Raw genomic sequence first — 18,784 nt, 5'->3', positions numbered from 1 at the left:
GACCTGGATGTTGATAATTTACCTTATCTAAGTATATTACGCAGAATAATGACCTGTCAAAGATGAATACACCCTGATCCATGGTATCTCCGAATACATTACTTTATATGGTAAAGGGATTTTGCAGATATGCTTCAAGTTGAGATGGGAGAGGATCCTGGATTATCCAGGTGTGCCCAGTCTAAGTATATGAGTCATTAGCAGTGGAGAATTTTCTCTGGCCACAAGGAGAGATGAAGCAGAAAGAGGTCAAAGAGATTTCAAGCATAAGAAGTATTTGTGCCATTGTTGCCTTTCAAGATGGAGGAAGGGATCCACTAGCCAAAGAAGGCAGACATCCTCTAGAAGCTGAGAAAGTCCCCCTGGGCCAACAGCCAGCAAGGGAATAGGGCTTGCAGTCCTATAATAACACGGAACTGAATTGTATCAACAAGTTGTATGAACGTGGAAGCAGGATTTTCCCTTGAGCTGACACTCTGATTTCTAAGCAGACAAATCAGCTGGACCCACTCGGCTTCTGATTTGAAGAAATGCAAGATACAAATTTGACTCATTTTTAGATACTAGCTTTATAATTTCATCACAACAGTATGCATATAGGTTTTTGTTGTTTGTGTTTTTTTCTTTTAATTTTTTTAACGTTTATTTATTATTGAGAGACAGAGACAGAGACAAAGCATGAGCATGGGAGGGGCAGAAAGAGGGGGAGACAGAATCTGAAGCAGGCTCCAGGCTCTGAGCTGTCAGCACAAAGCCCCACGTGGGGCTCGAACCCACAAACCGGGAGATCACGACCTGAGCCAAAGTTGGATGCTTAACCAACTGAGCCACCCAGGTGCCCCAATATTTTTTGTTTGTTTCTTTTGTTTTGTTTCTTAATGCTATTTTGACCCAGTTTTGATGCCCTCAGTAGAGGCAGGTCAGTTCTCTTTCTTAAGCAGCTGAATCCAGATCCCAATCAATTCCCCTATCTGGCTCTTACCCTCTGGGCCACCACACACCCACCCTAATACTCCCAGGTTCAGTTACCAGACTCTCAGGGACAGCCCCTGTGCTCTAGAACCTGCTCACCTCACCCATTTCTTTCCATGGAAACCACAACAAATGCGCCTGCCAGTGGTTTCCTTCTCTTTGCCTCCTGACTGACCCCAGCGCTTCCCCCAGAGTGTCATGGCGGTCTTCTTCTCAGGCAACTGTGAGTAAACATAAAACTCTTGCCAGTATCTCTTTCTTCAGCTGTATCTGGTCTCATTATACCTCACCTGAACTAATGTGGGTAGAACACAGGGATAGAAAACTAATACATGAGGTTACACCAAGGTTATACAATGACTGTCATATGTTCCAACCCTCACAATTTACTTAACTGTCCTGAAAAGGAGGCCATAGGTTTATTGGGGTACTTGATGGCACTTTCTTCCCTTCCCCCTCATTAGCAATTCTGCTGCAACTCTGTCGTGTTGTAACATTTTTATTTATTGGTGAGACAGAATTAAGAATATAGGCTTCAGAGTGATGTTCAACCTATTTCTGTGAAACTCTAATATCGCTAAACATGTATTTCCTCATCTATGAAATTAATAAAGTTGCCTTACCAGGTTGCTGTGAGCATGAAGTGAATAAAATGTGTTAGTATATGCCTTTGCTTGGTAGAGTGCCTGATATTCAGTAACATAATATAGTAGCTACTGTTTACTGTTATAATTAACTTTGGGATTATTCTTGTCCCACTGAGTCTCTCCTTTCCCTTTTACTGGCTCTCTATTCTCATCTTTCACTTAAAAGATAGATTCACAGCAAAGTTTATGTATCAGCATTCTCACCATCTTCTCCTTCTCTTTTTCTCCCTTCCCCAACCACATTCAGGGGTAAAGGCCAAAGAAGCAAATGCTTCAGTAATTTGACAAACATGCCAAAAAAGTACCAAAATGGTTTAAAGAACCATAAAAACATTATTCGAAGTGAAAGAAGTCAGGCAAAAGGACCACATATGTTTTCCAGGATTTCCTTTTTAATTCCCAGACAAGTTCTTGTTTCCCCAGCTGAAATCACAACCTTAGGTGATGAGACATTGCCAGCAGTTAGCTGTTGTTTTGGAAATGCCTTGGAGGTAGGCTGCAACTCCTTTGTGAGTTGAGCTTAAATCAAATGAAATAGCCACCATATGTTTGACAATAGAAGTTTACCGGGTAACTGCAAGTTCACACAAATACTGACTATACCCTAGAGATGGTGCTTTTAACAGATCTCCAAGTGGTCATATATTACTGTTGTCCACAATGCTGCCAGATCCTGGTAACAGTAGCACTGGGATGGGAGGAGATATGGGAAAAGCCATACATGAAAATGCCCCAGACTGCTGATATTAAAGTGTCTGTAGATTCCCTGGGATAGAGAATTTTCCGTTGATTCGTGACTTCATTTAATTGCCAAATGTCTGCACTGGTTGATTTTAGTTGTTTTGCTTTTATTTTTATTATTTATACAGAGAGCAAGTTCACCTATTCCTCATTTCACTGTTCTAGAACTGATTAAACATTATTTTTAAATGCATCATTAATCTCTTCTATGTTTGCTGATTTTTCATCTATTGTATCTATCAGTTAATCATAGAAATTTGTTAAATCTCAATTTGATGATAGATTTTTTTTTTTAGTTCTGTCAATTTTTGTTTTATATGTTTTGAGACTATCTTGGGGACTTGATTTGATTTGATGAGGATTTTGATTATGTATAGTATAGTTATACCAGCTTTAATTTGATTATAACTTCCCTAGCATATATTCTTCCAATTTCTAAATTTTATGCATAGTTAAGTCATATCTTTTTCTTATAACAAGTATCTGAATTAAAAATTTCTATTCTGACAGTCTTTCAAAATGTAACATTTGGTCCATTTACTTTTATTGTAGCTGTATTACCCCATTTACAGTTCCCTCTGTTACCTTATTTTGTGCTACTTGTACCCCTTTTAAAAATGTCTCTTCTTTCCTACCTTAATTTGAGTAATTTTTCTTAGTTAACTATCCAGTAGTTTGGAGGTTATACACTTTATTTCTATTTTATTATTTTAGATATTTTGATGTGCACATTTAGGGTATAATCGCAACAGTCTTCTTACTTTTCTTACCTTAAAATATTAACAAAGATTATAAAGCACTTCAACTATAATTGGTAAAAGTCCATGGTATTGTTTTTGTTCTTTTAGACCTGCATTGATATATTTTTAAAATTTATTTATTTACTTTGAGAGTGAGTGAGTGTAAGTGGGGGAGGGGCAGAGAGAGAGGGAGAGAGAGAATCTCAAGAAGGCTCAGCACTGTCAGCGCAGAGCCAGATGCAGGGCTTGAACTCATGAACTGTTAGCTGAAATCAAGAGTCAGATGCTTAACCAACTAGGCCACCCAGGTGTTCCAACTACAAGTAATTCAAAATTACTTGTTCACATTTACCCATATATTCACCATTTTCATTGTTCATCATTAGTTTACGTTTCTCAGATATTCTACCTTGGATACTTTCCTTCTGTCTGAACTATAACCTTAAACTTTTCATGAGTAAGTGTTGGTTGGTAGAAAATTATCTTTTTGTTTGAACAAATCTTTATTTTTCCCCTGTTGCCAAAAGAATGTTTTGTAAGCTATACAATCCTAGATTGAACAAGAATATTAATATATTGACAGTGTCATTTTTGGTCATCTGGTTTCTATTATTTTTGTTAGAAGGCAGCTGTCAGTCCAATGTTTACTCCTTTTTAGAATATCTGTCTTTTCTCCCTGGTTGAAATATTTTTCCTTTGCAGTGTTAGACTCATTCTGATGTATCTTGATGGAGATTCATTTTTATTTATCATGATTGGGATTTTTGGCATCTTGAATCCGTGATGTTCATGTCTTTTATAAATTCTTGAAAATGTTTGTTATGGACTGAATTGTGTCTAACCAAATTAATATGTTGAAGTCCTAATCTCCAGTGCAATAGTATTTGGAGATGCCTTTGAGAGGTAACAGACTACATCAGGTCATGAGGTTTGGGCCCTAATATTGGGATTAGTGCCCCTCTAAGAAAAGACCTCAGGTTGTTTTTTTTAATCTCTTTGTCATGTGAGGACACAGAAAGAAAATAGCTGCCTGCAAGCCAGGAAGGAGTTTTCACCAGAAATCAAATTTGCTGGCACCTTGAAACTTGGACTTCCCAGCTTTAAAACTGTGAAAAATAAATTTTAGTGGTTTACACTATCTAGTCTATGGTATTTTGTTATGGCAGCCCAAACTGACCAAGACAGTTCTAAATCATTATTACTTCAAATATTTCTTTGCCTAATTTTTTCTCTACTCTTTTTGTTTAACACTTTTCATCTGTTTCACTTTCCTACTTTCTAGACATTTTTCCCCCAAATCTATCTTACAAGTAATTCTTTAGTCTCTCTAATCCTGTTCAATGTGTTCTTTTAAGAAATTTCGTGTTAGTTTTCAGTTTTAGCGGTTATGTTTGATTATTTTGTGAGTATAATTAACTTGTTTTTAAGTTTCAGATGTTAAGTTTGCAATTCCTTCTTTTTTATTTAAGTATATTTAACAAATTGTTATGTTCTTCACTTGATAAATCACAGTATCTGAAGATTTAGGGATTTGATTTTATATTTTCTGCTAGTGTTTTTTTAGTGGTTCGTGTGTGTGTGATCGAGAGAGAGAGAGAGAGAGAGAGAGAGAGAGAGATTTTTGAATGGAAATATTGTAGTTTTTAAAATTAGTCTATCAGGAAGCTTTACTGCCTGATTGAAGATAAGTTCCTCCAAAAGAGAAATGTTTCCTTTAATCAAGAACATGAGAACACTGAAAAGCCACTTTTTAACTCAAAATCCCCTTAGAACACTAGGAACATGCAAACTGGGACTTCACATACAGGTGATCACACACAGTTTAGTGATCATGAATTATTTCTAACATAGATTTTTCACTGTAGGGCCTGTTTTGACTTGAATTATACACTGTTAGTAACAAAGGAATATCAGGTTTATTTCTAATTCATCTTTACATGAGAGGTGCTGTATTTCAGGGTCAATGTTGTGTCAAGGGTAGGCTTGTTTCTCTTGGACTCTCCACTTGGATAAGTCCTAGACTTCCTTCCTCTTCTCTACACACTGAGGGGCTGCTAAAATCAAAACTCTGTGGTCTTCAGTTTCAGCAAATGTTCTCAAAGGAAAAATTGCTTTAATGCCCAATTTACCTGTCGGAATTCCTACTTCCTTAAGCCATCTTTGACCTTGAAATATTTATTATTAGACCATCAGGTCATTGATACATTTCAAGAAATTATTTTAAAGCGATTTTTTTCAAATGTTTAGAACATGAGTGTCATACAGTTTCCTATTATTTCATCCTGCCTGAAACAGAAGTAAAAAGAGTTGGTGTGATTCTATTGTACATAGAATTTCTGTCACCTAAAATTACTACTCTGTTGTATAATTATCTATATTTTGTGTGTGTGCATATATGAAATACATATTATATATTGTATATATTTATTCTGAACCTGGTATCTTCCCCTCTCTTTACTGGCCCCCACCATATCCATCCTTTGTTAATCACTCTTCCCAGTCTAAGTACCTTGGCAGTTATAACATCAAATGGATTTCACTCTGCCATGTGACCTGACACTACACAGAGCTGATATTAGGATTAGTATCAAATAAAAATTGTTGTTTATTAACTGACTACAGTGCTGGTGGTTTCCTCAAATCTAAAATTGGGGGCCTTAATTAAAAGTGAAGACAAACAGGGATGCCTGAGTGTCTTAGTCGGTTAAGTGACTGACTCTTGATTTCGGCTCAGGTCATGGTCTCACAGTTTGTGAGTTCAAGCCCCACGTTGGGCTCCAGAACCTGCTTGAGATTTTCTCGCTCTCTCCTCTCTCTCTGTCCCTACCCCATTCACTTGCTGTCTCTTTAAATAAATAAACTTAAAAAAAATGTTTTTAAATGAAATCAAACAAAGGAGGGCTATGCACGTGAAGTATTTACAAATGTGATTTTCTAACACCGTATCCCCCCTTCTGCTGAGATCGTTCTCCGATGTTCATGAATCTTGTTCCTCAGTAAAGCAGATCTGCTTCTTTTTGTCTTTGATGATTTCAGTAGTTTGTATATATGGCAATTCATGATACACAACATTTAATCTTATTTGGCATTAAATAAACTGTTACAAATTAAAGGATTAATTATTTTTCTTCAATTTCAGGAAATGCTCAGGTTCAGATATTTCCTCCCCACTGTGTAATTATTAGTGTTCCTGGTGCTCTTATTACACTGATGTTGACACTTTAACTTCTGCCTCCCTCATTTCATTGCTTTATCCTTTCCTTCTAAGTGCTGGGTAAAGTTCTTTACATTGATCCACTGACTTACTCATTTATTCTCTGAATGTGTTCATTTTGATGGCCAACCTATCCACTGAATGCTTTCGTTTAACCTCCTGCCTCCACCACTTATGATGAGCTTTCCTTTTCTTAGCCTCCTGCTAAGTGATGAGAGTTCATGGCAGTTTAAGTGCTCTGGCTGCTCTAATGGCATACTACCAACCCCAAATTGCTCAGCCCAATTCTAACCGCATCTTTCAGTGCACTTAAGATTATTAACGATAAAATGTCTCCCATATAAACGGGGAGATGATTATGGGGAGTGGTTGCTGCTGTTGCTTATTTCTTTTAGTTTTGCTTTTGTTTAATTTACAATGGGATTTTTCACGAATAGTACTATTTTAACAATCTCAAATTCAGCTTGGTAATATTTTCATCTCTGTCCCTAGAATTAGCTTTATTTTATAAAATTGAAGATTTTGACTTCTACTTAAAAATAGGATTCATTCTTCTTATAAAAATATATGAAATACTGTATATTAATGTCTATTTAGTCAAAACAAAGATAACACCTACATAGCCTGCAAAAGAAAAAAAAATTGAATATGAAAATTTTTCATTGTATTAGTGTTCCTGCTCTTTTAACAGTGTTTAATCATGTTAATACAACTCCACCATATGTTATTTTTGACATATCAAAGTGGTTTTACTCTCAAAATATTTTTTCACTTGTTTGCCATGAATATAGTCTCTCTTGATGAATGTCTCACCTAAATATGCACCTGGAAAAAAAAAATCACTGTTGTTAGGTGGAATTATCTGTAAAATGTCAATTAGATTAAGTTTGTTGGCTGTGTTGTTCTATATCCTTACCTATTTTCTGTCCTTAAATGTTATATGACTATTTAAATTACCTGTATCATATTGGCTGAGTTGTGCTAGTTTGCACCTTTAGAGGAATTGATCTAGTTCATCTACATTGTTAAATTTATGTTTATAGAATAATTAATTGAATTTCTTTATTATCCTTTTTATGTCTGTAGTCTATAGTGAGGTCTCTAATACTAGTTTTATATTATTTATGGCTTTTTCTTTTTTTTCCTCAATCACGCTAAATGTTTGTCAATTTTCATTGATATTTTCAGAGAACCAATCTATGTTTCATTGACTTTCTGTATTTTATCTATTTTTATTAATTTCTCCTGATTTTTCTTATTTACTTTCTTCTGGTTTGTTTACCCTTTCTCTTCTAAGTTCTTGAGATGGAAGTTTACAGTATGGATTTGAACGTTTTCTCTTTTCAAAGATATGCATTTAGCAGTATGAACTTTCTTCTCAGCACTGCTGACCTGCATACCATACGTTGTGATATGTTGTGTTTTTATTTTCATTCAGTTCCATGTACTTTAGAATATCTATTTAGACTTCCACCTGGCATCATGATTACTTAGAAGAGGGGGAGGTGTTATTTGTTTGTTTGTTTGTTTTTAGTTTGGAAATATATGCACATTTTTCTGTTATCTTTATTGGTTTCTAGTTTAATTCATTGTTGCTAGGAACACACTCTATATGACTTCTTTTTCTTTTTAATTATTCAGTTTTTTTTTTTAATGGCCCAGAACATTGTCTATCTTGGTGTATGTATTGTCATCACTTGAATGTGCTATTAAGTAGAGTAATTATGTTTAATTATTGATAGTTTAGGACACAAGCCTGACATTTTTATTTTCTATTCTCCATTTTTGTTTCAGTGTTTTTTTTTTTATGCCTTCCTTTCAATAACTTAAACATTTTTTTTGAATTTCATTTTTATTTCCATATAGTGTTTTTGGATGTATCTTTTTCCAACTTTTATAGGGGTTGATATAGGTTTTATATTATATATACATAACATATTCCAGACCACTGGTGTCATAATCTTACAGTTTGAGTGAAGTACAGAAACCCTGCCTTCTTCATGTCTCCATACCCTCCTGCATTTACAATATAGCTTCTTCAATATTTTGTTTACATATATTTAAGCAAAATCAGATGGTGTTATAATTTTTTGCTTCAAACATCAAACACAATTTATAACACACAAGAGAAGGTAAGCCTACTACATTTAACCCATATTTTTGCTTACTGTGTTCTTTCTTCATTCTAGATATGCTAAAGGTCCTTCCTTGTTATTTACTTTCTGTTTAGAGAACATCCTTTAGCCATTCATTTAGAGTGAGTCTGATGGTGACAAATCTTCATTTTTCTTCATATCAGAATTTTTTGAGAGAGAGAGAGAGACAGAGCGCAAGCAAGGGAGGGACAGAGAAAGAGGGAGACACAGAATCTGAAGCAGTTTCAAGGCTCTGAGCTGTCAGCACAGAGACCAATGTGGAGCTTGAACCCAAAGACCGTGAGATCATGACCTGAGCCGAAGTCAGATGCTTAGCCAACTGAGCCACCCAGGCACACCTTCAACTGAGAAGTTCTTAATTACCTCTTCATTCTTGAAGGATATTTTTTCTGGGTGTATAGGTTTCCAGGTTGACAATATTTACATTTAGCACCTGAAAAATATTCTGCAATTTCCTTTTGGTTTCCATGGTTTCTAATGAGAAATCTACTGTCCTACAAATGTTTTTCCTTTACAGGCAAATTGTCATTTCTCTCTTATTGCTTTAAAGAACTTTTGTCTCTAGCTTTCAGGTGGCTCGTAGTGTGGATTTCTTTGTATATATACTGTTTGGGGTTTACTCATTTTTTAAAATCTGTAGACTTATATATCTTACCAAATTTGGAGTTTCAGTGATGGTCTCTTTGAGTATATTTACAGCCCAACATCTTTCTCCTTTTTTTCTTTGATTTCAACAATACATTCATGCTAGAGTTTTTGTTATAGTCCCCCAGTTCCCTTAGGCTATCAGTTTTATCTGGCTACTTTCTCTCACTATCTACATTTGCTAATTTCTATTACTCTATCTCCTGTTAGCTGATTTTTTTCCTCTGTCTCTCCTCTCTGCTGCTGTGTTCATCTACTAAGATTTTTATTTGAGTTACTGTATTTTCCTGTTTTATAATTTCCATATAGTTCTTCTTTTTATCTTCTATTTCTTTGTTGATTTTTAAATTTCTTGGATGGAACTTTTTATTCTTTTAAATTTTGTTTCAAGCCTGTTTGTAGTTTTTCACTTATATCATACTGATTAGTTATCTTTTTTTGTCAGATGATTCTAAAATCTAACATCTTGATGTTTATTAATTTGTCTAGTCAATTTGAGATCTTTCTGGTCCTTAGCATGAGTGCTTTTTCAATTGTATCCTGATCATTTTTGTATTATGTCAAAGGATCTTAATTATACCATATATTCTAGCTGACTTTTTCTGACACCACTCTGGCAGAAGAAGGGGATTGCTACATAGTTACTGATAGTAGGAGATAGAAGCCTAGATTCTCTACTTGGATACTGTGTATACCTGAGGGAAGGGGGCTCCTCATTACTGTTGAGTAGGGGTGAGAATTCTGGCTCCCTATGTGGTCTCCACTGACACTGTAGTTGCATTGATCTCATAATTGCTGGGAAATGAGGAAAATGCTGACTGTCCACTAGACCTCTTCTGATACCACTTTTTTGGGGAGGACTATGGTTCTTGTTACTGCTGTGGCTAGAAATCTTGGCTTTGCACATGGTTTCTATTGCCACTGGAATAAGTGTCCAATGTTAGTGTCCAGTAGAAATGAAGGTCCTGGCTTCCTGTTCATCCTTCTGACACCACCCAGCACAGTTAGGGCATATATCATTACAGTCTTCCAAGAAAAGATGTCTAGGATTCCCACTTGATCTTTGTTGTCATGAGTACAGGTGGAACCACAGTTTTTTTCCTGTGGTGCTTGGCTGGAGTAGAGAATACTGTCAAAGGGTTTTCTTCCTTGCCTGGCTACCACTTCCTGGTCTTTGACTAGGGAATTCAGGTTTTTGTTGTTGTGTTTATTGTCATTATTGTTTTTCCTCTTGGGTCTGTGCCCCTTAGTGTTTCAGTGTCCTAGCTTCTTTGCCTCCAAGACTGGAATATGTGACATAAAAGGAAATTATTTTTTTTAATATTATTTTTTTGAGAGAGATAGAGAGAGAGAGACAGAGACAGAGACGGAGTACAAACAGTGGAAGGCAGAGAGAGAGGGAGACACAGAATCTGAAGCAGGCTCCAGGCTCTGAGCTATCAGCACAGAGCTGGATGTGGGGCTCAAACTCACAAACTGTGACATCATGACCTGAGCCAAAGTTGGATGCTTACTTAACCAACTGAGCCACCTAGATGCCCCCATAAAAGGAAATTTCAGAGAACTCACCACCATGTCATTCCTGAAGTTCCAAGTTCAGTAGGACTTCTGCCTTCTTCTCCACACTTTCTAGAGTCTCCTTTTTGGGTTTCATGTGTAATATTGAGAGTATTTAGTTGTATCTAGGAAAATAGGGGAACATACCTACTCCATTTTCCTGAAAGCATAAGTTCCAGATTGAATGTTGTATATAATTATATTGTATTTCCAATACTGGATTATTATTTATAGCTCTTTTAAAATAATTTTGTAGTTTACCATGGAGTTGCAGTATACATCTTTAATAATAACAGTCTACCTTCAAATAATATTATACTACTTCATGTATAGAATTAAAACTTTATTAAAAATGGACTCCCAGTTTCCTCTATCCTTTTTTGCCATCATTATTTTAATATATTTTACCTTTTACATATGCTATAAATATACTGACCATTGATAATCTTTTTGTTTAGGCAGGCATTTTTTGAAGTAATTAAAATACCAAAATAATATTGTATTTACCTTCAAGTATGTCACTCAGAGCACTCTTCCATTTCTTTGTGTAGGTGAAATTTGCTTTTTGGTGTCATAGTCTTTCTGCCTGGAGAAATTCCTCTTGACATTTCTTAGAAGGGATGCTGGCAATGAATTTTTTGTTAGTCTTTATCTGGAAAAAAATCATTATTCCTCCTTTATATTTTGAAGATATATTTGCTGTTAGGATTTTTTTTTTCTTTTTAGCACTTTAAAGACATCATTCCATTTTCTTCTGATTTGCATAATAACTTCTAACAAAAAGCGTGTTGTAATACTTATCTTTGTTCCTCTATATATAATGTGTCTTTTATTCCTCATTATCTTCCAGATTTTTTCTTTATTTTTAGTTTTCAAGAGTTTTATTAGGATATATCATGTGGGGGGGGGGAGGGATGTGGATGGGAGGGGAGATTTATGTTGTTTAGTCTTACAGAAGTTCCTTGGATCTGTTGTTTGGTATCTTTCATTAATTTTCCAAAATTATCTGCTCTTATCTGCTCAAACATCTTTCTTCTTTTCTCTGTCTTGCTCTTCCTTCTGGGATTACAATTACATATGTGTTAGACCAAATGAAACTGCCTCGTCTATCTTGGAAACTTCAATTGTTTTCATTTGCTTTTCTCTTTGTACTCCAATTTACATTGTAGCTATTGATCTAGAATCATATTCACTGATTCTTTTCTCAGCTGTCAGTCTATTGATGAGCTATTGAAACTAGTTTTCATGTTACTGTATTTTTATGTCTACCATTTATATTTGATCCTTTATTATAGTTTCTGCTAAAATTCATCACCTGTTCATTCATATAATAGACCTTTTCCAGTAGATCATTAAATATTTTAATCATAATTATTTATATCTCCTGTCCTAATATCACTGTAATATTTGAATCTTATTCTGTTGACAGTTTTGTCCCTTGACAATATTTTTATTTTTCCCTATTCATTTGTAGGTTTCATCATTTTTGGTCGAAAGAGATATACCTTTTGTAAGGTAGTAGAGATTGAGTTAAATCTTATTTATTCTTGGAAATGGGCTTTCCTCTTCTTTTTCTAGTCCTTTGCATGGAGGATTGAGTGAATTGAGCTGAGATTAGAGTTTTTGCTACTAAGGTTTTACTCAGTACATCACTAGTCTTTAAATTTTTCTAGCATTGCCTTCTGTTTAGAGTGGAGCTAGAGAATTGTTTATAATATTTGCTGAATTCTGCATTTAAATTTCCTCTCTGTTCCTGTATCACAAAGAGCATTTTGCTTCTTGCTTTTGCTCCTTCCCCTGCAGTATTTTGGACTGCTCTTACTTGTTCTTTTACACTTGCTAGCTCTGTGGCAGAGCCAGGGGAGGTGGAGGAGAGGGGTCACATGAAGAAGAAAGTCTTCTCTGTTTTTCTGGTTCAGCCTTAGTCTTATGCAGATGGTACATCCCTGAGTCTCAGGGGTAGTCTTTCTCAGATATCTGGCCCTGTCCCCAGTGGAAAGGGATCCTTGATGATCTGGATGTTTTCCTGTCCCTTCCCCAAGGAAAGAGGGATTTCTTTTGTTTCCCTTAAACAGTTGTTATTATTATTATTATTATTATTATTATTATTTTAATGTTTATTATTTTTGAGAGAGAGACAGAGTGAGAGTGGAGGGATGGGGTGGGTCGGAGGAGGGGCCAAGACAGAGGGAGACACAGAATCTGAAACAGGCTCCAGGCTGACCTGTCAGCACAGAGCCCTTTGCAGGCTTGAACTCACAACCAAGAGATCATGACCTGAGCCGAAGTCGGATGTTTAATGCTTAACCTACTGAGTCACCCAGGCACCCCTCCTTTTGCCAGTTTTGACAGGTATTTATCTGTACTGAGAATATGACAGAGTTTATTGTTCTTTCCCCAGCTGATGTTGAATTTTCTTCCTTGGGGAGTAGAGAAGAAGTATCCGGGCAAGGTTTCAAGTTTTGTTCCCATGGCAGCTGCTGTTCCCCTTACCCAGGTCTTTATAATAAGAGATACTCTTTCTAGTCTCTTGCCCTGCTCCCAGTATTTCTCATGATAACTTAGTGATGCCAGTGGAGAAGAGCCAATGAACTGGAACTCTTGGGTTTGCAGTTTCCAAAATTTCTATACTTTCATACTAGTCTACAATCAGCATTCAGATATTGATTTATATTTATTAAAAATTCACAATGAGTTATATGATGATTTGTGTCTTCCATAGATAAGCAAGCAACTCCTTTACTCTCTCCTTGGAAGAGTATCTTATATTTTGGGCTAGTTGATTTTCTTGTGAGTTCAGCCCTGATACATTCAAGAAGGTTGTAATTTTGTAGATTACTGTTTTTTGTTGTTATTGTAAGTGTGGGTGGGAGTGATGGTCTTTTCAACTTTCCATATCCCAAGACAAAGTTGAAAGTTACGGTGACATTTTAAAGTAAATTGTGCAATGGGATTTGTAACTCTGAGATAAAAGATACACTTTTGCCAAAATTTGGAAATGACTAAGTAACTAAATATGAGGATAAAGATAATACAGCCCTTAGTTTCTGAAATGTTATATGAAGTTAATGAATATGAAACATTATGTTTTAGTTTATCCAGAGTGACCACATTACTCTTTCTGTATTAAATGAGGCTCCATATATCAAAGCTCTAAGAACAGTCTCCAAGAAGGAAACTTATACTACTCATGGTATCTAAAGCTCTCCCATGTCTTTCTGAAGAACAGAGAAAGAGGGATCAAGGAGGTGTTTGTAGCCATTAGAAAAATAAGCTGACTCTAAGTGCTAGCTAAATTCCTGAAATTATATATATATATATATATATATATATATATGTGTGTGTGTGTGTGTGTATATATATATATATATATATATATATATATATATTTTTTTTTTTTTTTTTTTTTTTACATACAACGATAAATGATGAAACTTACTTCCCAGAACCTTCTCTACTTGGGGACTTCAATTTACAAATCTCTCTCACAACATGCTTCCCTAAACTTCCGGGATAATTTTATCCATAGACACAAGTAGAAAACCCACCTTTGGTTTATTTTCATAGCCCCATGTGTTTTAGGACTTCTAAAGGAAGTACTGTTTCGATTCTTGCAAGAGGTATAATACAATTACACCCTCAAATATTTCTATAAACAAGTGGATTTTTTTGAAGGAGGATAACATGGATTACTTTTCCAATAAAACTAGTCAATCCTAAATTTTAAGTAACAATCAATATTATAAATATTTTCTTTCAAAATCAACCTGTACTTATCCTTGAAAAATTCTTGCCCTCAGAGTATTCTAGAAATTATTACAAAACAACAACAACAACAACAACAACAACAACAACAACAACAAAAACCAAACCAGACAAGCAAAAGGGTGAAGGAAGATTGCTGAAACCTTGACTTTCATTTTGCTTTAGCTTTGAGAGAAGCAGCTATTTTTATCTTGCTGATTTATTTATGAGACATAAGAAAGAAGTCGGTAGTGGAACATTTCCTCTGAACTGGATTTGAGCATCAAGGAGAAAACCATAAGGGACGCTTTGGTTACAATAAGAACCGACCCTACTAGTACCCTGATTGTGAAACACAGCTTTTGTGACTGATGTTGTTGTTTGAAAGGGTTTCCTTTCTTGATTAGCTTTCATTCTCACCTGTTCTATACTACCTGGTCCCTGCTGAGCTGACCCTGAGAATAAAGGTGTTTTTGTAAAGTTTTCAATTCTGTTCCCTGCCAGTTGGAGTTCAAAGTTTGTCTGAACTCCATGGAGCTTTCTTGATTCACATGCAACTTTTCGGCTTTTGAAATTTACCCAGTAAGAAAAGAACAAGGTTTGTGGCCAGTATCAGATGAAAATACTAGGACAATTGTGAGATCTTGTAAAGCCCATTGTATGCAGCATATCTCACAAATGTAACAGGAAGGACCCCATCTGACATTCATGGTTCCTATAGGTTACTCTGTCCACAGTCCAGCATGTATTAAAGAAAAATATATCTCTTATTTACTTGTCTTTTCTGAGTGGTTCTTTATGTGGCTAAATATTCTGCACTTTAAGAGATTTTTTTTTTAATTTAGTAAAACACCTCAGTTAGTTTCAAGATATGTAAATAATGGCCTTGTCCGGAGATAGAGAACTCTTCTTAACAGGTTAATGAAAATGTTTAGGTTTTTGACTAACACCTGTGGGAAAGGGATAGAGGAAATCTAATAATATGGTGAGAGACTGGGCCTGGAGAGTAAATACATGAAGATGTCTGAGGTACTGTAATGAAGAGAGAGATCTAGTATTAAATTTAGAGTTTTTCTTCATCATGCACTAGTATACAATTTCCCAACCCCTGCTACCCCAAACCTTCAATGACTACCTGCCATACAATATTATTTGTTGTAATATTTGATGCTAGAGATGGGTGGATGAAGCAAAGAGAGACCATACAATAGAAGAATACAGCACAATGGTGAGTCACTAGATGCAGGAACTAAGTAAACAGGCAGGCTTAAAGGCTTCTGCTTTAGCCTCTGGTTTTCTTCCTTGACTAACAGGAAAAGACTATTGAATGAATTGCTGATGCTTATGCTCAGAATCATAAAGCATATCAGTTTTCTTCCAACAGTCAAGGCCAGTAAGAATGGAACGAGTCATTAATAGCTAGATTCTAAGCATTGTGGCAAATTAAAATGTCTTTTAAAATATTTGGTATTTAAATGAAAAGTGAGAAAACAGGTAACAAATATAGGGATAAAATGGGTCAAATTAGAAATTTGCTGGGCAAAAAAAGCAGCATGAAGTTGGGACATGCTCAGACCTTTACTCATTTACCACTGTGGTAGATATTAGTGCTGTTCACCAATATTTCCGGTTGCTTTCCTTACCTGTTTCCATGATCCAGAAAGTAAATATTTTTATAAAAGCGCAATCTTGGTTCTTCAGATGAAGGACAGGTAACCTGGAAAAATGCGTGGACTCTCAACATACTTTATGTAAGCAAGAAATCAATCTTGGTTGTTTAAAACCACTAATATTTTGAGATTGTTACCAAACAAATCCTAATTAATGCTATCACCTGCATTCACATTGTTTTTAGAGATGTCACAAAGTAGTTGTATGATACACTTATCCTATCTTAGGCTTTAACAGACTTCTTTCCTCAGCATTTGTAAAACTTGTTTGAGAATTATTTTTATTTGCAGGGAGCATCACTACATGTGCTTAATCCTCCCGCTCCTCAAACATCAAGCCATTAGCATTATCTAAGGCATAGATCAATTCTTGTCAATGGTGTCTTAATGAAAGTGTGTTGCAATTATTTTGAGGTATGTCTCAAGTGATCTATTTACTAATTATTATTAAATACATAAGTTCATGAGTGGAATAACATTTTCCAAATTAAAGTGGGTTCAAATTTATTATATAATGGAAATTTTACTTCTTGCATTCTAATATTGAATTGAGGTGAAAGGTGTAAAAATAAAGTTAGTTCATAGAGCAAACCTGGCTATACCCATTGGACCACACTGCATTCAGGACTGCCGTCTTGTGAGTTTCATGATGAAAACAAGTGTTGTAGTTCTCTGTCGCTGGTTGTAGAATACCAGAGGTGGAACAGACCTTGTACAATCTACTTACTGATTTTATATTGTTTTTTGTAGTCATGTGAAGGCCATAGAGCAGGCAAAATTAAGTTCTTATTGGGCAAATGTCAAACCCACCTTTTCTACTTCACACAAAACATTTTCATTTGTGTTCACATATATATCATCTGCTTAAAATATAATCTGACAATACAATGTGACACATTGTGACAACACAATGAAAATTCTTGATAGGTCAACCCTCTTATTTACTGGTTTAAAAAGCTTAAAAAAGTGAAGCACTGCTTAAACAGAGTAAATTTTATAACTTAGACTTAAACTTAATTTTCTTAAACACTGTTTAGTATTATCCAAATAATATTTAATTCAATAACAGACAGCAAACCCATTTTGCTTTTTATTTTATTTTCTCTTTTCACCTTCCACGGATACATCAAAACCAGGCTATTTACAACCACGATTGTTAGATAAAAGAGCTTTCTTTTTTTAATAAGTACTCTACTTCATCCTTGTAGTTTCAAGTAAAAGAAAGCTTAATTATTCTTTTTCTTCTGACCTATGACCAAATTTCAGAAAACATTCAGAGGCAATGTAATTAAATAGAAAGAACCAGGGCTTTAGAATGAACAGATCTGAGTGGCCATCTGAATTGTTAATTAAGATTTTTCAGAATCATTTTCTTCATCTAAAAAGTGAGGAGAATAAAACCCTATCACATATATGAATTACACAGATCATCCAGCAGGGTTCCTTGAACACAGTAGACAACTCACAAATACCAAATCCCTCCTCTTGAAGTTTACCTTTGAATTTATCAAATAATAAATATATCAGACCATTTATTCAAAGGCAGAGTAGAACAGTGCTCAGGAGAAGTGGGCATATGGGCAGCCTGCTTTGGTTCAAATATGGCTCCAATATATGCTTGCCATTGGACTGTGGTCAAATTATTTAACTTCCCTGTGCCTTAGTTTCTTTACCTGCAGAACAGGGATGGAAAAGTATCTACTTCATATAATTGTTATGACAATTAAATCAATGTATACATTTAGAAAACTTTCAAAAGTACCTGACACTGATTAATTAGCCAATAAATTATGTGTTGTTGTTATTGTTAAACATTCACAATATGTAAAGACCTACCCTGAGATTTGGGGCAATATGGAAAAGGCAGAATTTACTTAACTAATTAGTCATGTCAAAATGATTTTGAAGATAATGTACAAATTTCTTATGAGTATAGGCTGCTTTAAAGTACTTTTGATACCTTGAAAAAAACCTCATTAATAAGCTGGCATCTTTTGAAAAACTATTGATGGCAATGAATATATTAGCATTCTAATTTTATCACAATACAAATGTAATAAAACCTGTTTTATTTTAAAATATTTCATTATTCAAGCTTCAAAAGAATTCAAAATCTGCGTTAGTCCGAATTTACTCAAATTAGCCTTGTTTGACACTTTTCTATAATTTGATAGACTCTTGACTGCAGAAAGAAACCCCAATTATTGAAGTTATATTGTGACTTAACACACAAACACACCCAAGAGATGAGGATTTGCCAATGTGTTATCCATTCAGGTTAAATGATTTTGGGTTCCACTCCAGTAAAATTCTGCTTGAAGCATAACTGTGTTGCCAATGTTCTCTCATATGATGAAAAATGAGTATACCAGCCAACTCTGGTCTGAAAACTAAATTAGAAATGAACTTTGAAGAAAAAAATCCCTCACTTCTAGAGAAAAATAAGATCTTAAAAATGAATTAAACCTAGAAATCAAACATTGATAAGGGCCTTGTATTCATTAAAGCAAGTACTATTAAAACTATTCATTCATCTGAGTTTAAAAGGTAATGCTAACACTTTCAACCTAAAGGCCAATTTCATCCTTGATGTCTTGAAAATTATCATTGGAAGCAATGATAGCATTCAATTATAGGGATGCTTTCCAAGAGAGCACTAACAATCCCCACATGTACCCCTGATTTTGCCAAAGTCCTA

General features: G+C 35.0%; 1 long non-coding RNA gene across 1 annotated transcript in view; it reads left to right on the top strand.

The window, feature by feature from the left end:
• The first annotated feature begins 1,020 nt into the window (after positions 1 to 1,020).
• LOC122216256 overlaps positions 1,021 to 18,784 on the top strand; it is a 110,647-nt gene continuing 92,883 nt past the window's right edge. The window contains exon 1 of the long non-coding RNA XR_006200798.1: positions 1,021 to 1,195. This is a non-coding gene — a long non-coding RNA (uncharacterized LOC122216256). The remainder of the gene's footprint in view (positions 1,196 to 18,784) is intronic.

This window comes from Panthera leo, chromosome A3 (assembly GCF_018350215.1).
Source record: "Panthera leo isolate Ple1 chromosome A3, P.leo_Ple1_pat1.1, whole genome shotgun sequence".
Taxonomy (NCBI): domain Eukaryota; kingdom Metazoa; phylum Chordata; class Mammalia; order Carnivora; family Felidae; genus Panthera; species Panthera leo.
This window is presented reverse-complemented; position numbering and strand designations above follow the sequence as displayed.